Here is a 20,332-nt window from a genome sequence, read left to right as displayed (position 1 = left end):
TAGTCCATAGCAAATACCAGTTAGCAGGATTCTACCGTTGTATTAAACACATGTTAAATATGGATAGCAGGGTTCATATCTCAATGGTGTGATTTTTATTTCTTCATTTCTATAACACTATAACAATGGTGTGATTTCCAGTGCTCTGACAACTTTGATAAAGATAGAAATAAAATATCATGCCACGCTTCAAGTAATTCAGCATTTTTAAATAATCTTTTATACTTTTAAATCTAAAAGGAAATTTTCTAACATATCATTCTACTTTCCATTCCAGAATTAATTCTATAGAAAATCAAGAGTAGCTCATAAATAGCTAGAAACTGTGGCAGGCTGCAAAAGGAAAACCAAACTGAAGTCAGAAAATCTAGGCTTTCCTAATTAAGTCTTCTGACCTTTTTCTTGTAGTCCTAATTTCCTGACTATGAAATAGAGTTTTAGAGAGAATAATAATTACTAAAGTTCCTTTCTTCAACAAAAGTCTATCATTTTGCCAGGCTCACACCTGTAATCCCAGCGGCTCAGGAGGCTGAGACAGGAGGATCTCGAGTTTAAAGTCAGACTCAGCAATGGGGAGGTACTCAACAACTCAGTGAGACCCTGTCTGTAATAAAATACAAAATTGGGCTGGGATTGTGACTCAGTAGTTGAGTGCCTCTGAGTTCAATCCCTGGAACCCCACCCCCACCAAAAAAAAAAAAAGTCTATCAGTCTATGTTTTATTTGAAAATATTAAATATCCAAAAGGCTAAAGCTCAACTGAGGCAAAAATACAGGAATGAAAGTAACAGGGTATCAAACTTCAACCTAACTTCATTTCTAAAATATTTTAGAATATTTTAAAACTTAAAAAAAAGTAAGCATCAAAATTCCCTGAGAACCAAAACTCATAATCTTCAATCATGCAATAACATCAGAAAAGCCAAATTTTCCCATTTTATAAATATTCCCTGAGAAAGAAAAAGTTCAACAAATAGAATATTTTAATATAATACAATCAATGGATGCACAAAAAGCTGTGTAATATAATATATTTTATCTTTCCAATCTATACGTGGCAACCACGAGATGCTTTTGCGGATACTGAAGACTTTGGTTGACTCAGCTACTTCTCCTATATCAAGCTAAACTCCTAAATCTTTTTCTTACAAATGGACACAGTCTCTCATAAGTACTGTCAATGTAGCAATTTGCTACTGAGTAAAGCATATGCTATAATCATCTTGATAGGAGAAAGACAAAAGATAAAAATATTGTGACTATGGAAAGAATAATGATCAATGGATAACAAGAACAAGAAAACACAAATTAGGATCTATAGACTATTCTCAACATAAACTATCTTGAAAAAAATTTTAAAGAGTAAGCTACTAATAGCTAAACATAAAAGAAATGAAAAAAATTGATTACATAAAGGATGCATGAAAAAGTTTTTAAAAATATATAAGCAAGGGGCTGGAATTGTGGTTCAGAGGTAGAGATCTCGCCTAGCGTGCATGAGGCACTGGGTTCGATCCTCAGCACCACATAAATATAAAATAAAGACATTGTGTCCACCTATAACTAAAAAATAAATATTAAAAGAAGTATATAAGCAAGAAAATGTACTGGTTGTTTTGTTGTTATTATTGTTTTCGTTTTTGTGGGGTTTGCTGGTCACCATTTCTGATAGTTTTGCTACATTTAGAAGCCTTTATACTCTGGGGCTTGACTTCAACCAGCTACTATATTGCCCTGTGGTCATTTGTAAGATATGAAAATACATTTATTCAAAGGCTATAATTCATAAGTTTTGTAAAACACATTATTACTAAAATAAGAATGGAATTCAACTAGTACAGATATTCTTATGGATTCTTTCACTTAATAAAACTTATGAAATGACTAAGCATTTGTGAATATGACAAAATGTTTCAGCCAACCTCATATGGGAGATTATAGTATCTTCGATATCAAAAGAAGAAATGGGTAGTGCTAACCTATTGAAAACTGTCAGGCACTGACTATTCTTCCTGTCTTCCTGTTGAAAAGGTAAGCATCTTGCCATATTGTAAACATGGCAAATTTTATCTCTGAAGGATACTGAAGCTATTTGAAGGGCCTACAGCCACTGGTAATCCTGCAAACAACCTGGCTGAAGGCAAATTCAAAATCAAATCTAGATGAAATGTACCAGATTAATTGTTTAAAGGAAAATACAGAATTAAGACTAAAGCATTTTTAGTATAGAACGACAGTTTTCCTTAATAATCCTCATATTCAACTATGTCATTCCCAGGTATAAAATAATGGGAAATGAAAGAGAACAAGAATCAGAAGACCAAGGGAATGGTTTCCTGGCGACTCATTTATTGAACACTAAGTGCCAGGCACTATTCTACACATTTGTCTTAAGCTATTTGATTCAATCCTTAAAATATACCTGTGAGGTTGCAACAATCATCCCCATGTAACCAAAGAGAGTCTAGCAGTTAAACAACCTAGAGAAAAATCATGCAACTAGAAAGTAGTATGGACAAATTTTTAAATATAATTTCCACCCCCAGCAGTCTTTTTCCTACAGACATTAAATTAAATAAATTTTTTCCTATTGTCTATCAAGAGACAATATTATTCCTCATTCTGAAGTTTACTATAAAAATGTAATTACACTCATAATAAGAAAAGACACAGAAATCATGAAAAATGTCCCTTTTTTCCCAATTATCTCATTACAAATCTATTTTGTTAATTTTTCTCCAGACAAGTATAACAACTTGTTGAGAATTTATGTCACTAGTCTTACCCCCAGAAAAGAAAACCTGTCTACTACAATAATATGCTCACACATAAGCATTCAATAATGAATATTAAAAATAAATGTTCTCTCAACTCCCACTTCTAGTTAGGATGAAGAGAATTTCACTTCGAACATAACAACTAGAACAAACCACTTAATCTATAAAAATCACAGTTTTTCAAAACTTATCATAGAAGTAAGAATACAAAGAAACCTAAATGAACTAAAATCTAGAAAGTAATAAGCCCTTTAAGGAGATGAAAAGACTCATAGCTAACTTTCATTCCTGGTAGAATCCCAGGCAGGAAGACAAAGAACCTGCCATAGATATGAGAGGAGAAACATACTGAATTTTTTATTTACTTACTGACTTACTTACTTACTTATTTTTGCTGTTGGATTCCATTTGCTAGCATCTTTTTTTAATTTATTTTTTCAATTTTAATTTGCTATATGTGGCAGCAGAATGCATTACAATTCATATTACACATATAGAGCACAATTTTTCATATCTCTGATTGCACACAAAGTAGAGTCACACCATTCATGTCTTCATACATGTACTTAGGGTAATGATGTCTACTCATTCCACCTTCTTTCCTACTCACATGTGCCTCTCTTGCTCTCCCTCCCCTTTGCCCTATCTACATATCATCTAATCCTCCCATTTCCCCCCCACTCCCAACTCCATTAAGAATCAGCATCCTTAAATCAGAGAAAATATTTGGAATTTGGTTTTTTTAGGAGTGGCTAACTTCACTTAGCATTACATTCTCCAATTCCATCCATTCACCAGTAAATGCCATGATTTTATTCTCTTTTAATGCTGGATAATATACCATTGTATGTGTATACATACATACACACAAACACACACACACACACACACACATGTTCACATACACACAATGAAATATATATATATATATATATATATATATATATATATATATTACATTTTCTTTATCCATTCATATACTGAAGGGCATCTAGGTTGGTTCCACAGTTTAGCTACTGTGAATGGTGCTGCTATAAACATTGATGGGCTGTGTCCTGTAGTATGCTGTTTTTAAGTCCTTTGGGTATAGACCGAGGAGAGGGATAGCTGGGTCAAATGGTGATTCTAATCCAAGTTTTCCAAGGATTCTCCATACTGCTTTCCAGTGGCACCAATTTGCAGTCCCACAAGCAATGTATGAGTGTGCCTTTTCCCCCACATCCTCATCAACACTTACTGTTGTTTATATTCTTTTTTTTAATTGGTTGCTCAAAACATAACAATGATCTTGACATATATCATATTTCATACAGTTGATTCAAGTGGGATATGAATTCTTATTTTTATCAAGTGTACAGATTGCAGGATCACATTGGTTACACATTCACATTTATATTCTTGATAGCTGCCATTCTGACTGGAGTAAGATGAAATCTTAGAGTAGTTTTGATTTGCACTTCTCTAATTGCTAGAGATGTTGAATATTTTTTCATATAATTATTGTCTGATTGTATATCATCTTCTGAGAAGTGTCTGTTCATGCAATTCCAATCAAAATCCCAATGACATTCCTCATAGATATAGAAAAAACAGTCATGAAATTCATCTGGAAAAATAAGAGACCCAGAATAGCTAAAGCAATCCTTTGCAAGAAGAGTGAAGCAGGTGGTACCAGACCTTAAACTGTACTACAGAGCAACAGTAACAAAAACAGCATGGTATTGGCACCAAAATAGATTGGTAGACTAATGGTACAGAATAGAGGATACAGAGACAAACTCACATAAATACAGTTATCTTATATTAGACAAAGGCTACAAAAACATACATTGGAGAAAAGTATTGGAGAAAAATACTTCAACAAATAGTGCTGGGAAAACTGGAAATCCATATGCAACAAAATGAGATTAAATCCATATCTCTCACCATGCACAAAATTCAACTCAAAGTGGATCAAGGACCTAGGAATTAAACCAGAGACTCTGCCTATTAGAAGAAAAAGTAGGCCCAAATCTACATCATGTCAGATTAGGCCCCAACTTCCTTAATAAGATTCCTATAGCACAAGAATTAAAATCAAGAATCAATAAATAGAATGGATCCAAACTAAAAAGCTTCTTCTCCGCAAAGGAAATAATCAGTGAGGTAAATACAGAGCCTACTTTTGGGGAGCAAATTTTTACCACATACATATCAGATAGAGCACTAATCTCTAGAATATACAAAGAACTCAAAAATCTTAACACCAAAAAACAAAAAACAAATAACCCAATCAATAAATGGGCCAAGCAACTGAATATACTGAACTTTTGACAAACTTAAAATGGCCACACATGAGCTGGCATGATGAATTAGTAAACCGAGCCATCCCAGCCACAAATAAAACCTGCAACTAACTACCCATCTATTCTTTCCCACCAGCTCTTACCAAGTGAAGGTACATAGGAGTGCACACTAAAAGCCAAACAGAGCAGAAGCTGAGAGATACCCTCTCTGAAGTATGTTGGACCTTTTATTAATGCAAGGAAACAACCCACTGACACCAGGGGTGGGATAGAAGACATGACAGAAATTCCACACGGGCACTAGGGTCTTTATCCAGTGCAAAGGAGAAGTTCCTTGAGGATGCTTCTGGGCTAGTACACATAAATTTTTTTGAGGTTTTCTTTTTCTTCAGTGAAGTGGCCTCTAGAGGCAAGGCAATAGGACAAGAGAAATCTAAATTGTAGAATGCAAAATACAGGACCGGATGGCAAAGAGAGCTCCCCAGCAATTCAAAAATCTGGTAGATATATAGCTAAGAGAGATTAACTATGGTTTGCTGTGGGTTTTGAAGCTGGAATTAGAATAAAAACTGAAGTATGTAAAAATAAGGAAATATTAAGAATGGAAATGAATGAAACAACAATAGAGAAAATCAACAAAGTATTTCTTTGAAAAGTCAATATCATTGATAAACTCCAGTAAGATTTATACTATTAAAAAGTATAAATACAAATTTCCAATATGAGGAATAAAAGAATATCACTAGAGATTCTACAAATATTTAAAGAATAATGGAGGCTTTAATATTAAAAAAATTATGCCAATGAGTTTACAAACTGAGATGAAAACACACTTATCTTTTTACTGAGTAAAAAGAACTCAGTAGCTTGATTGAATAGGAGAGTCATTAGTTGTTTTACATTTGCTGAAATTGAGACATAGTTAATGGTTACAGGGCATTTGTTACACACAGGACTACCAACATTAGTTTAAAATTAAAAAAAATAGGTATAATTTTAAAATAACAAAAACTGACAATGTGTAAACTTAAATGTTCTTTGCAGACTTTCACAAATTCATCTACAACCTGTTCAGTGACAACTAGTTTAACCAATAGATCAGGCATTACATTCATTTGCCATCCTTAGACTTCATTTCTCCGAAGTTTTAAAGTTTTAACTTTCTTGTTGCTGTTACTTATAAGTATAATTGCATTTCATGACACCAAAATTAACTATAAACTTCTTGGAAAGGGAAAAAAAGACTGTCTTTATAATCCTGGAGTAGACTAAGATTTCTAAAATACAAAGAGTATTAATTGTAAATGAAGTAAATAAATAATAAATCAAATGCAGCTAAAATTTCTGCGAACCCAGATACCAATGAGAAAGTGACTAAGCAAACAGACTAGGAATAGCATTTGTAATGCATATAGATGACAAAGGAGGATATCCATAATATATAATGCATAATATATGAAAACATCTTATAAATCAATAATAAAAAGGCAAAGAACTCAATATTTTTAAATAGGTAAATGATGTAGACGTTTCACAAGTGAAGATATACAAATGGACAGCAAGTATAGGAAAATGTCTTGACCATAATCCCTCATCAGGGGAAAAGCAAATTAAAACCACAAGAGCACAGGTATTACTGGAATAGCAGGGAAAAGACCTCTGAAATTCATTTCTCCATTAAAAAAAAAGAGAACACTTGCACAAATTGTCAATAACTTTTTTAGAACTCTACAAATTAATGAAAGGCTTTGAATAGTCTAACGAGCATTTATCCAAGAAAAAAAGAGATGAACTTCAGTAAGAATAGCAAGCTCTGTGTGTAACTTGCCCTAATTCCATCCCTAATTTCTCAGCTTTATGATTGAATTGAAAACCAACCACCATGACCTGGCAACCACTTAAATGGAACAGTACAGTTTGGAGTGCTTCAAAAGCCCCATTCCCATAGAATTGTCCCTTCTTGGTCAGTCTGGCAGCTCCCTGAAAAATATCTACTGTTAAAATTTGTCTTTATTTAACCTACTCAGAGCTCATTGTATGTAAATAGCATGACACCAGGGCATGTGTTCAAAAAATAAATAAATAAAATCAACTACAATTATTTAATGTCACAGCTGCATGAGGCACTGATACCAACTGGAACTAACAAAAGGAGGGGCAAAAAATTTGAAAAACTAGGAATGAGATAATCATAGAAGGCTTCAGCAGCTCTACTATATGCCTAGAAATCTAGAAGGCCATGCACAGCAAGGCCTAATTGCTTACCTCTGGCTGACCCTTGAGGGTTTGCACAAACAGAAGTAAAGTTAAAACACGATTATAAGCTGTTTGTGACAATGAAATCATATCCCCATGTAGAGCATAAAAGACCCTCAGCAATGGCCAAGAGAATTATTAGTTCAACACATTTAAGAAATCTCTTGTCTAATCATTAGCTTACTACTAAACCAACCGAGCAGAAACTTAAAGCACTGCACATGACAAAGAATTTGGAATTTAAAGAAATAGCTTACAAAAGCAAATAAACAAGGAGAAACAAGAAATCCTGGGAAAGGCAGAATCTGATTTCCAGAGCTGCCACATTATACTATTTTAAATATAAAAAATATGGTTCATAGGAAAAAAAAAGAGTCAATAAAAAACTGTTTCTGAGGAAGCCAGACATTTGACTTGGTAGACAAACACTTTAAATCAATCATTACAAATAAATTCTAGAATAAAATGAAATCATGTCTAAAGAATTAAAAGATAATGTGAGGATGACATCTCAAGAAAGAACATCAATAAAAATAGAAATTCTTTAAAAAATCCAAATAAAAATTATGAACTTGAAAACATTTATAATACGTGAAATGAAAAAATTCACTAGAGAAACTCAAAAACAAATGTGAACAGGTAAAGAATCATTAACCTTAAAGATAGAAAAGTAAGTGATCAGAGAGAGGAAACAATTAGCAAACTTGAAAACAGGTCAACTCAGAATATCTAGTCTCAGTAACAGAAAGAAAAATGAAGTTTCTGAGACCAGTAGGATATCATCAAGCTTATCAACATACAAATAAAGGAGTACTAGAAAGAAATAGATAGAAGAGAAAAAATAATGGCTAAAAAATTGCCAAACTAATGAAAATCATTAAATCTAAGTATCCAAGAAGCTCAACAAACTTCAAATAGGATGAACTCAGAAATTAGCACTGTTAATGTATTAGTCTGTTTTCCATTGTTATAACAAAATACCTAAGATAAAATAATCATAAATAAAATAGATTTATTTAGCCCACAGATTGGGAGACTGAAGATCCAAGATCAGGTGGCCCTATCTTTTCAGCATTTGGTAAGAGCCCCCTTGACTGTGCCATAACATGATAGGTAAGAACATTAGAAGAGAAATTCAAAAAGGAGGGTCCAGTCTTACTCTTTCTATAACAACCCATTCTCCAGGAAATTCATTCCAAAAGGCCAAAATTAATCTCCCCTCCAAAAGCAGTTCCCCAGTGACCTAATTATCACTCACTAGGACGCTTCTCTTAAAGGTTCGACCATCCTCCAGCACTCCCATACTAGGCACTAAGGTTCTAGGACATGAACCTTTGGGGGATAAACCACATCCAAACCATAGTACCTGTTATGGTTGGATGTGAGGTGTCCCCAAAAGCTCAGATGTGAGACAATGAAAGAGGTTTAGAGGAAAAATGATTGAGTTATGAGAGCCCTAAAGCAATCTGTGAATTGATCCCCTGACAAAATTAATTACGTGATAACTGAAGGAGGGTATGGTGTGGCTGAAAGAGGTGGGTCCCTGAGGGAATTCCTTCGGGGGGAGGGTGACATATTTGGTATCTGGTGAGTGGAGTCTCTCTCTCTGCTTCCTGATCATCATGTGAGCTATTTCTCTCCACCATACTCTTCTGCAATTATTATGTCCTGCCTCCTCTCAAGCCCTGAGGAATGGAGCCTGCTATCTATAGACTGAGAACTCTGAAACTGTGAGCCCCTAAATAAACTTTTCCTCCTTCACAATTGTTCCAGGTTATTCTTTTAGTCACAGCATTGAAAAAGCTTACTAAAACAGTACACATCCTAATCAAACTATCAAAAGCCAAAATGAGAATCTTCACAGCAGAGAGAAAAGTAACTCATTACATAGAGGATCCTTGATAAGATTAATAACTGACTTCTCATCAGAAAGTAGGGAGGCCAAAGGCAATATGGTGACATATTCAAAGTGCTCAAAAGAACTGTCAACCAAGAACTGTACACCCAGTAAAATTATCCTTCAAAATACAAAGAAGAAATTATGATATTTCCAGATCAACAAAAACAGAGAATTCTTTACTAGCTGACTTCCCCTATAAGAAATACTAAAGTCCTTCTTTCAGGCTGAAATGAAAGCATAATAAATAGTAAATCAAGTCTACACAAAGAAATTAAGACTGGCAAAGAAAATAATATAAGCAAATATAAAGACAGTATAAACATGTTTTTGTCCATTCTTTTCTTCTCCTATTTAACTTAAAAGACAACTTCATAAAGCAAAAATTATAAAACTGTAGACTTTTAATGTATAAAGATATAAGTTGTATAATAATAATAACACAAAGGGGGCTGTGGCACAGTGGTAGAGCCCTCACCTAGCATGTGCGAGGCCCTGGGTTCAATCCTCAGCACCACATAAAAATCAATAAATAAAGGTATTGTGTCCAACTACAACTAAAAAAAAACAAATATTAAATAATAATAATAATAACAACACAAAGGAGGTGGGAGAGAACAGACCTACATATACTGAAGCAAAGTTTTTTATACTATTAAAATTAAAGTTAGTATTAGCCTGAAAAAATTGCTTTAGGTGTTAATTGTAATCCCTAAGATGACCACTAAGAAAATACAATTAAAAAGAAAAAACCTAAAACATAGTAAAATAAAGGGGGAACAGAGTAGAGAAGACAGATGGCAAGGCCATTTAGGAGGTAGAGTCAATGTAATTTTGCATTAGATGAAAATAAGATTTCTTTGCTAAAGAGCACATAGTCTAGTGGAAAAATCTAAAGAGGAAAAAAAAACATGTTCTATATTGTGCTCAATCACTGAAACACAGAAAGAAGAGAGTGTAAAGATTAGACTAAGTCTAGATCAAAATAGCTAAGGATTTATCTTTGTTCCCAAGGTATAAGAAAGATGTTTTAAATTCTTGAGAAAAGAAATAAAATGATTTTGAGCAAAGAAATGGCAAGTCATTAGGAACAGTCAAATCAAAAGTACAATAGCACAATAAGATACCACTTTACGTGCATAAGGATGGCTACAATCAAAATGATGGACAGTAAAAAGCAGTGATGATATTGAGAAATGAGAACCCTTATTCATTGCTGATGGGAATGTAAAATGGTACAGCTGCTTTGGAAACCATTTTGGTAATTGCTCAAAATGTTACAAAGGATTACCATATGACCTAGCAATTTCTCTCCTGGGTACATATGTAAGAAAATTGAAAACATATGTCCATATAAAAACTTCTACAACAGTATTACTCATAACAGACCAAAAGTGGAAACCAAATATCCATCAACTGAAAATGCATATACAAATTGTAAAATATTCATACAATGGAATATAATTCATCCATAGTAATACATACTATGCAAACAATGAACCTTGAAAATATGTTAAGTGAAATAAGCCAGATACAGAGGCCACATATTGTATGATTCCATTTATATAACATGTCCTGAATAGACAAACCCATAAAAACATAATGCGTAGTGATTACCACAGGTTAAGGTTGAAAAGGAAAAAATGGAGAGTAACTATTAATATGTAACCTTTCAGGGGTAATGACAATGTTCTAAAGTTAGTGGTGTGGCTGTATAACTCCTTGAATATGCTACTAATCAATAAACTATACACTTTAAAAAGTGAATTTTATGGTATATGAATTACATCTGAACAAAACTTATAAACAAAAACCACAATGTGTTACTATTTCATACCTAATAGAATAAGACACCAATGTTGGTAAGGATGTAGAATATCACTATTAAAAGTAAATGGGGCATGAGGATCGGCTACGGGGACTCAAACGCGAGAGGTTTGTCGCATGGAGGGTAACACTGCTTATTCAGCAAATCGCCCCGCGGCTAGAGTCTGCAAGGCGCGCTGGGATAGAGACGCAGGGTTACAGCGCTGCAGTTTCTGCCAGATGCGCAAGCACCGCACTCAGGGCTGAATTCTGGGTTCGAGACGGGGAAGGAAGCGGTCCATCTCGGTTCTCCACACCGGTCAGACCACAGAGGAGGCCAGCAGCCACCATGTTGGTAAACTGACGTCACCACACCTGTTTTTGACTGACCGCAGCTCATTCAGCCATAGAACAGGTAATTTCAGGCTGCAATTCGCCTGCGGCTTGCAGACAGATTGCTAGGGTTCAGCGCCTGGGGGCTTCTTAAAATCTGATCTTATCGGAGTGAACACGGAGCGCGGGGCGGCCGAGTCCCGGCTCCCGGAACCGTCCCGGAACCGCCCTGGCTCCGGGCTGCGGAGCCTGCGGAGGCTGCTTCTTGGACCCTGCTAATATCAGAGCAAACACGAAACACCAAGAAGCCGAATTCCAGCTCCCGGAACTGAGCCCGCGGGGACTGCTTCTTGGAGCTTACACTTATAGGAGCTTACACCGAGCACAGAGCGGCCGAGTTCCGGCTCCCGGAACCGTCCCGGAACCGCCCTGGCTCAGGGCTGCGGAGCCCGCGGAGGCTGCTTCTTGGACCCTGCTACTATCAGAGCATACACCAAACACTAAGCGGCCGAATTCCGGCTCCCGGAACTGAGCCCGCGGGGGCTGCTTCTTGGAGCTTACACTTATAGGAGCTTACACCGAGCACGGAGCGGCCGAGTTCCGGCTCCCGGAACTTCCCTGGACCGGGGCTAGGAGCCCGCGGAAACTGTGTCTCGGTCTGGGTCCTGCTGAGGGCAGGTCAGGACTCACCCATTGCTTGGGTTGCCTGGCAAGGGGAACGAAATGCTGCCATTCGCATAGGATACCAACATGGCAGAGATCTGATGTCAGCAGAAAGCGGTGGAGGAGAGATCTTCATCAATACCAGCGGTGACATAAGCAGTTGGTCTCCTGGTAAGGGGGGTGAGGCTCAGTCACCCGAGTCTCCTCAATTTGTCCTCGAGCCAGAGGGAAGGAGCCGGGCCGCCGCCAGCCCCCGGAGCAGGCCCAGCGGCTCGCCAGCGTGGTGACCGCGTGACCCCAATTGGAGAGGGGGCGGAGCGGAGCCGCCACCCACACCCGCCAGGTGGGCAGACCCACGACCCAGTAGTACATGGGCGTGGTAGGAGGGGCAGGGCAGAGCCGCCCTTCGCGCTTGCAAGGTAAACAGACCTGTGACAGCCTGGCGGGTCAGGCCCAGTGGCCTGCCAGTGTGGTACACACGTCACCCCAACTCGAGTAGGGGCAGAGCAGATCCTTATCCCACGCCCGGATCAGGCCCTGCCGGTGTGGTGGTCACGTGACCCCAATTGGAGTGGGGGTGGAGCGGAACCGCCACCCGTGCCCGCAGGGTGAGCAGACCAGTGATCAACCTGCAGATCAGGCCCAGGGGTCCGCAGGCGTGGTAGGAGGGGCAGGGCAGATCCGCCGCCCGCGCCTTCAAGGTAGGCAGACCTACAACAGACCGGCGGATCAGGCCCAGGAGCCTGCCGGCGGGGTACAAACACCACCCTAATTGGAGTAGTGACAGAGCAGAGTCGCCTCCCTTGCCAGGAACAGACCCAGCATCCTGCAGGCGGGGTAGTCACGACACCCCAATTGGAGTAGGGGCAAAGCAGAGCCTCCACCCGTGCCCGAAAGGTGGGCAGATCTGCGACCGACCAGCGGGACAGGCCCAGTGGCCTGCTGGTACGACAGACACGTCACCCCAATTGGAGTAGGGGCAGAACAGAGCCGCCACCAGCTCCCAGAACAGGCCCAGTGACCTGCCGGCGTGGTAGCCACGACACCCCAATTGGAATAAGGAGAGAGCAGAGCCGCCGCCCGCACCTGCAGGAAAGATACGCAAGCAGTATGAAAAGACAAGGAAAGAAAGGACCACAAGCAATGCAGGTCAACGCAACTTTAGAAGAGGTAACAGCTGCAGCAGATGGAATGTCAGATAAAGAATTCAGGATATACATGCTTCAGATGATCTGGAGTATCAAGGAAGACATTAAACAGCAAAATCAGACAATGAAAGATCACTTCGACAACGAATTACGCAAACAAATCCAGGAAGCAAAGGATCAACTATACAGGGAGATAGAGGTTATAAAAAACAAGCAATCAGAAATCCTAGAAATGCAGGAAGCAATAAACCAACTTAAAAACTCAATGGAGAATACTACCAACAGAGTAGAACACTTAGAAGATAGAACATCAGACAATGAAGACAAAGTATTTCAACTGGAAAAGAACATAGACAGCTCAGCAAGACTGTTAAGAAACCATGAGCAGAACATCCAAGAAATATGGGATAACATTAAGAGACCAAACTTAAGAGTCATTGGGATACAGGAAGGTACAGAGCTCCAAACCAAAGGAATGAGCAGTCTATTCAATGAAATAATACAAGAAAACTTCCCAGACTTGAAGAATGAGACAGAATCCCAAATCCTAGAAGCCTACAGGACGCCGAATGTGCAAAATCATAAGAGATCCACACCTAGACACATTATAATGAAGATGCCCAACATACACAATAAGGAGAGAATTTTAAAAGCTACAAGAGAAAGGAAGCAGATTACATTTAGGGGCAAGCCAATCAGGATAACAGCTGATCTTTCAACACAGACTCTGAAAGCTAGAAGATCCTGGAATAACATATTTCAAACACTGAAACATAATGGGGTCCAACCAAGAATTGTGTATCCAGCGAAATTAAGCTTCAGGATGGAGAATGAAATTAAAACCTTCCACGATAAACAAAAGTTTAAAGAATTCGCAGCTAGAAAACCATCTCTTCAAAACATCCTAGCCAAAGTATTACAGGAAGAGGAAATGGAAAATAACAATGAAAACCAACAGTGGGAGGTAGGACAGTAAAGGGGGGGGGGAAGCAATCAAAGAGGAAAACAAACAATGTTTAGTAACAGAAATAAACAAATATGGCTGGAAGAACAACCCATATCTCAATAATAACCCTAAATGTTAATGGCTTAAACTCACCAAGTAAGAGACACAGGCTAGTAGAATGGATCACAAAACAAGACCCAACAATATGCTGCCTACAGGAGACGCATTTGATAGGAAAAGACATACATAGGCTGAAGGTGAAAGGTTGGGAAAAATCATATCACTCATATGGACTTCGGAAACAAGCAGGCGTGTCCATACTCATATCAAATAAAATAGATTTCAAGCCAAAGTTAATCAAAAGAGATAAAGAGGGACACTACATACTGCTTAAGGGAACCATACACCAACAAGACATAACAATCATAAATATTTATGCCCCAAACAATGGTGCAGCTATGTTCGTCAAACAAACTCTTCTCAAGTTCAAGAGTCTAATAGACCACCACACCATAATCATGGGAGACTTCAACACACCTCTCTCGCCACTGGACAGATCTTCCAAACAAAAGTTGAATAAGGAAACTATAGAACTCAATAACACTATTAATAACCTAGACCTAATTGACATATATAGAGTATACCACCCAACATCAAGCAGTTACACTTTTTTCTCAGCAGCACATGGATCCTTCTCAAAAATAGATCATATATTATGTCACAGGGCAACTCTTAGACAATATAAAGGAGTAGAGATATTACCATGCATCTTATCTGATCATAATGGAATGAAACTGAAAATCAACGATAAAAGAAGGAAGGAAAAAGCATACATCAATTGGAGAATGAACAATAGGTTACTGAATGATCAATGGGTTATAGAAGACATCAAGGAGGAAATTAAAAAATTCTTAGAGATAAATGAAAACACAGACACAACATATCGGAATCTATGGGACACATTGAAAGCAGTTCTAAGAGGAAAATTCATTGCTTGGAGTTCATTCCTTAAAAAAAGAAAAAACCAACAAACAAATGATCTCATACTTCATCTCAAAATCCTTGAAAAAGAAGAGCAAAACAACAGCAAAAGAAGTAGAAGGCAAGAAATAATTAAAATCAGAGCTGAAATTAATGAAATCGAAACAAAAGAAACAATTGAAAAAATTGACAAAACTAAAAGTTGGTTCTTTGAAAAAATAAACAAAATCGACAGACCCTTAGCGATGCTAGTGAAGAGAAGAAGAGAGAGAACTCAAATTACTAGCATACGGGATGAAAAAGGCAATATCACAACAGACACTTCAGAAATACAGAAGATAATCAAAAACTATTTTGAATCCTTATACTCCAATAAATTAGAAGATAGTGAAGGCATAGATAAATTTCTTAAGTCATATGATCTGCCCAGATTGAGTCAGGAGGATATAGAAAACCTAAACAGACCAATATCAATTGAGGAGATAGAAGAAACCATCAAAAGACTACCAACTAAGAAAAGCCCAGGTCCCGATGGGTATACAGCAGAATTTTACAAAACCTTTAAAGAAGAACTAATACCAATACTTTTCAAGCTACTTCAGGAAATAGAAAAGGAGGGAGAACTTCCAAATTCATTCTATGAGGCCAACATCACCCTGATACCTAAACCAGACAAAGACACTTCAAAGAAAGAAAACTACAGACCAATATCTCTAATGAACCTAGATGCAAAAATCCTCAATAAAATTCTGGCGAATCGGATACAAAAACATATAAAAAAAATTGTACACCATGATCAAGTAGGATTCATCCCTGGGATGCAAGGCTGGTTCAATATACGGAAATCAATAAATGTTATTCACCACATCAATAGACTTAAAAATAAGAACCATATGATCATCTCGATAGATGCGGAAAAAGCATTTGACAAAGTACAGCATCCCTTTATGTTCAAAACTCTAGAAAAACTAGGGATAACAGGAACATACCTCAATATTGTAAAAGCAATCTATGCTAAGCCTCAGGCTAGCATTATTCTGAATGGAGAAAAACTGAAGGCATTCCCTCTAAAATCTGGAACAAGACAGGGATGCCCTCTCTCTCCACTTCTCTTCAACATAGTTCTCGAAACACTGGCCAGAGCAATTAGACAGACGAAAGAAATTAAAGGCATAAAAATAGGAAAAGAAGAAATTAAATTATCACTATTTGCAGATGATATGATTCTATATCTAGCAGACCCAAAAGGCTCTACAAAGAAACTATTAGAGCTAATAAATGAATTCAGCAAAGTGGCAGGATTTAAAATCAACACGCATAAATCAAAGGCATTCCTGTATATCAGCGACAAATCCTCTGAAATGGAAATGAGGACAACCACTCCATTCAAAATATCTTCAAAATAAATAAAATACTTGGGAATCAACCTAACAAAAGAGGTGAAAGACTTATACAATGAAAACTACAGAACCCTAAAGAGAGAAATAGAAGAAGATCTTAGAAGATGGAAAAATATACCCTGTTCATGGATAGGCAGAACTAACATCATCAAAATGGCGATATTACCAAAAGTTCTCTATAGGTTTAATGCAATGCCAATCAAAATCCCAATGGCATTTCTTGTAGAAATAGAGAAAGCAATCATGAAATTCATATGGAAAAATAAAAGACCCAGAATAGCAAAAACAATGCTAAGCAAGAAGTGTGAATCAGGCGGTATAGCGATACCAGACTTCAAACTATACTACAGAGCAATAGTAACAAAAACAGCATGGTACTGGTACCAAAACAGGCGTGTGGACCAATGGTACAGAATAGAGGACACAGAAACCAATCCACAAAACTACAACTATCTTATATTTGATAAAGGGGCTAAAAGCATGCAATGGAGGAAGGATAGCATCTTCAACAAATGGTGCTGGGAAAACTGGAAATCCATATGCAACAAAATGAAACTGAATCCCTTTCTCTCGCCATGCACAAAAGTGAATTCAAAATGGATCAAGGAACTTGATATCAAATCAGAGACGCGCCGTCTGATAGAAGAAAAAGTTGGCTACGATCTACAGTCGGTGGGGTCGGGCTCCAAATTCCTCAACAGGACACCCATAGCACAAAAGTTAATAACTAGAATCAACAAATGGGACTTACTCAAACTAAGAAGTTTTTTCTCAGCAAAAGAAACAATAAGAGAGGTAAATAGGGAGCCTACATCCTGGGAACAAATCTTTACTCCTCACACTTCAGATAGAGCCCTAATATCCAGAGTATACAAAGAACTCAAAAAATTAGACAATAAGAGAACAAACAACCCAATCAACAAATGGGCCAAGGACCTGAACAGACACTTCACAGAGGAGGACATACAGTCAATCAACAAGTACATGAAAAAATGCTCAACATCTCTAGCTGTCAGAGAAATGCAAATCAAAACCACCCTAAGATACCATCTCACTCCAGTAAGATTGGCAGCCATTAGGAAGTCAAACAACAACAAGTGCTGGCGAGGATGTGGGGAAAAGGGTACACTTGTACATTGCTGGTGGGACTGCAGATTGGTGCAGCCAATTTGGAAAGCAGTATGGAGATTTCTTGGAAAGCTGGGAATGGAGCCACCATTTGACCCAGCTATTCCCCTTCTCGGTCTATTCCCTAAAGACCTAAAAAGAGCATGCTACAGGGACACTGCTACATCGATGTTCATAGCAGCACAGTTCACAATAGCAAGACTGTGGAACCAACCTAGATGCCCTTCAATAGACGAATGGATAAAAAAAATGTGGCATTTATACACAATGGAGTATTACTCTGCATTAAAAAATGACAAAATCATAGAATTTACAGGGAAATGGATGGCATTAGAGCACATTATGCTAAGTGAAGCTAGCCAATCCCTAAAAAACAAATGCCAAATGTCTTCTTTGATATAAGGAAAGTAACTAAGAACAGAGTAGGGACGAAGAACAGGAGAAGAAGATTAACATTTAACAGGGATGAGAGGTGGGAGGGAAAGGGAGAGAGAAGGTAAATTGCACGGTAATGGAAGGAGACCCTCAGGGTTATACAGTGGAGGGGGTAGAGAGAGAGGAGGGGAGGGGAGGGGAGAGGTGGGGAGGGGGGAGGGTGGATGATGGGAAAGGCAGCGGAGCACAACAGACACTAGTATGGCAATTTGTAAATCAATGGATGTGTAACTGATGTGAATCTGCAATCTGTGTATGGGGTGAAGGTGGGAGTTCATAACCCACTAGAATCAAAGTGTGGAATATGATATGTCAAGAAATTTGTAATGTTTTGAACAACCCACAATAAAAAATTAAAAAAAAAAAAAAAAAAAAAAAAAAAAAAAGTAAATGGTACAGCCAAGTGTAGTGATGCATGCCTGTAATCCCAGTGGCTCTGGAGGCTGAGGCAGAAGGATCACAAGTTCAAAGCCAAACTCAACAATTCAGTGAGTCCCACAGCATAGCAAGACCCTGTCTCAAAATAAAAACAAAGAACTGGGGATACTGCTCAGTAATTAAGTACCCCTGGGTTCAATCCCTGGTACAAAAAAAAATGGAAATAGTACAACTGATCAACTGATTTGGAGAATTATTTCCAGTGTGTTATAAACAGGTATCTATCCTATAATACATCAATTCAATTCCTAGTTTTCTACTCAAAAGAAGTGAAAATTTATGATCACAAGACTTGTACACAAATTTTCATAGTACCTTATTTATGACAATCTAAAAATGGAAGTCATCCAAAAATCTATTAACAGAAGAATGGATGAACACACTGTGGTATTTTTTTACAATAAATTACTATTCAGCAATCAAAACAGATAGGTGCAGCCACATGGATGAACCTTAAATTCATTCTCTTGATGTAAAGAACTTAGATACACACACACAATCATACTGCATGACTCTACTTTTAAAAAGCTAAGGAGTAGGTAAAACTAATCTATCATGGCAGAAAAGACATCAGTGGTTTCCAAGTCATGATAAAGGCAAAGAGAACATTTGGAGGTTGTTACAGTTTGAATATGGAATATCCCCCAAAGGTTTATGTGTTGAAGACATGGTCCCCAGCTGGTGGCATTATTGGGAGGTAGTAGAAACTTTAGGAGTAAGACCTAGTTGGAGGAAGTAGGTCACTGAGGATCTATCTTGTTCTAGGCTGTATCCCTCTGCATCCCAGCCACCATGAGGTGGGTAGCTTCACTCTGCCACACTTATGTTCTGCCTTGCCATGGGCCCAAAGCAATGGAGCTATCCAACCATAAAATGAAACCTCTGAAATCATGAGCCAAATAAATCTTTCCTCCTTTAATCTGAGTTTATGTCAGGTATATTGTCACAGAGATGGAAAGCCAATACAGGATTACAATAAAAGTAATCCTCGTGGTTATACAGGTTTATAAAATTGTCAAAACTAACCAAATAAACATGTAAAATCTATGCATTTAGTAGATGTAAACTTTATCCCAAGTTTTTTTTAAGGGTAATGAGAAAAACTAATGTTTCTACTAAATAGTCATGAATAAAGAAAGTAATAGGATGTCTTGGATAGGTTTTAAATACTCCAAAACCAAAAAAAAAAAAAAAAAAAAGTTCACAATAGCAAGACTGTGGAACCAACCTAGATGCCCTTCAATAGACGAATGGATAAAAAAAATGTGGCATTTATGGAGTATTACTCTGCATTAAAAAATGACAAAATCATAGAATTTACAGGGAAATGGATGGCATTAGAGCAGATTATGCTAGGTGAAGCTAGCCAATCCCTAAAAAACAAATGCCAAATGTCTTCTTTGATATAAGGAGAGTAACTAAGATCAGAGTAGGGACAAAGAGCAGGGGAAGAAGATTAACATTTAACAGGGATGAGAGGTGGGAGGGAAAGGGAGAGAGAAGGGAAATTGCATGGTAATGGAAGGAGACCCTCAGGGTTATACAGTGGAGGGGGTAGAGAGAGAGGAGGGGAGGGGAGGGGAGAGGTGGGGAGGGGGGAGGGGGGAGGGGGAGGATGGGAAAGGCAGCGGAGCACAACAGACACTAGTATGGCAATATGCAAATCAATGGATGTGTAACTGATGTGATTCTGCAATCTGTGTATGGGGTGAAGGTGGGAGTTCATAACCCACTTGAATCAAAGTGTGGAATATGATATGTCAAGAAATTTGTAATGTTTTGAACAACCCACAATAAAAAATTAAAAATAAAAAAAAGAGGTTCAGGTTAAAGATTGGC

At 37.7% G+C, this 20,332-nt stretch overlaps 1 protein-coding gene across 2 annotated transcripts in view; it reads right to left on the bottom strand.

The window, feature by feature from the left end:
• The window catches only part of Vwa8 (von Willebrand factor A domain containing 8), a 420,110-nt gene that overhangs the window by 391,861 nt on the left and 7,917 nt on the right, over nt 1-20,332 (bottom strand). The gene's annotated exons all lie outside the window — the stretch shown is intronic.

The sequence above is a fragment of the Marmota monax genome, unplaced genomic scaffold, assembly GCF_021218885.2.
Source record: "Marmota monax isolate L192 unplaced genomic scaffold, Marmota_monax_Labrador192_F-V1.1 WCK01_AAM20220418_F8-fsc00011, whole genome shotgun sequence".
Classification (NCBI taxonomy): Eukaryota; Metazoa; Chordata; class Mammalia; order Rodentia; family Sciuridae; genus Marmota; species Marmota monax.
This window is presented reverse-complemented; position numbering and strand designations above follow the sequence as displayed.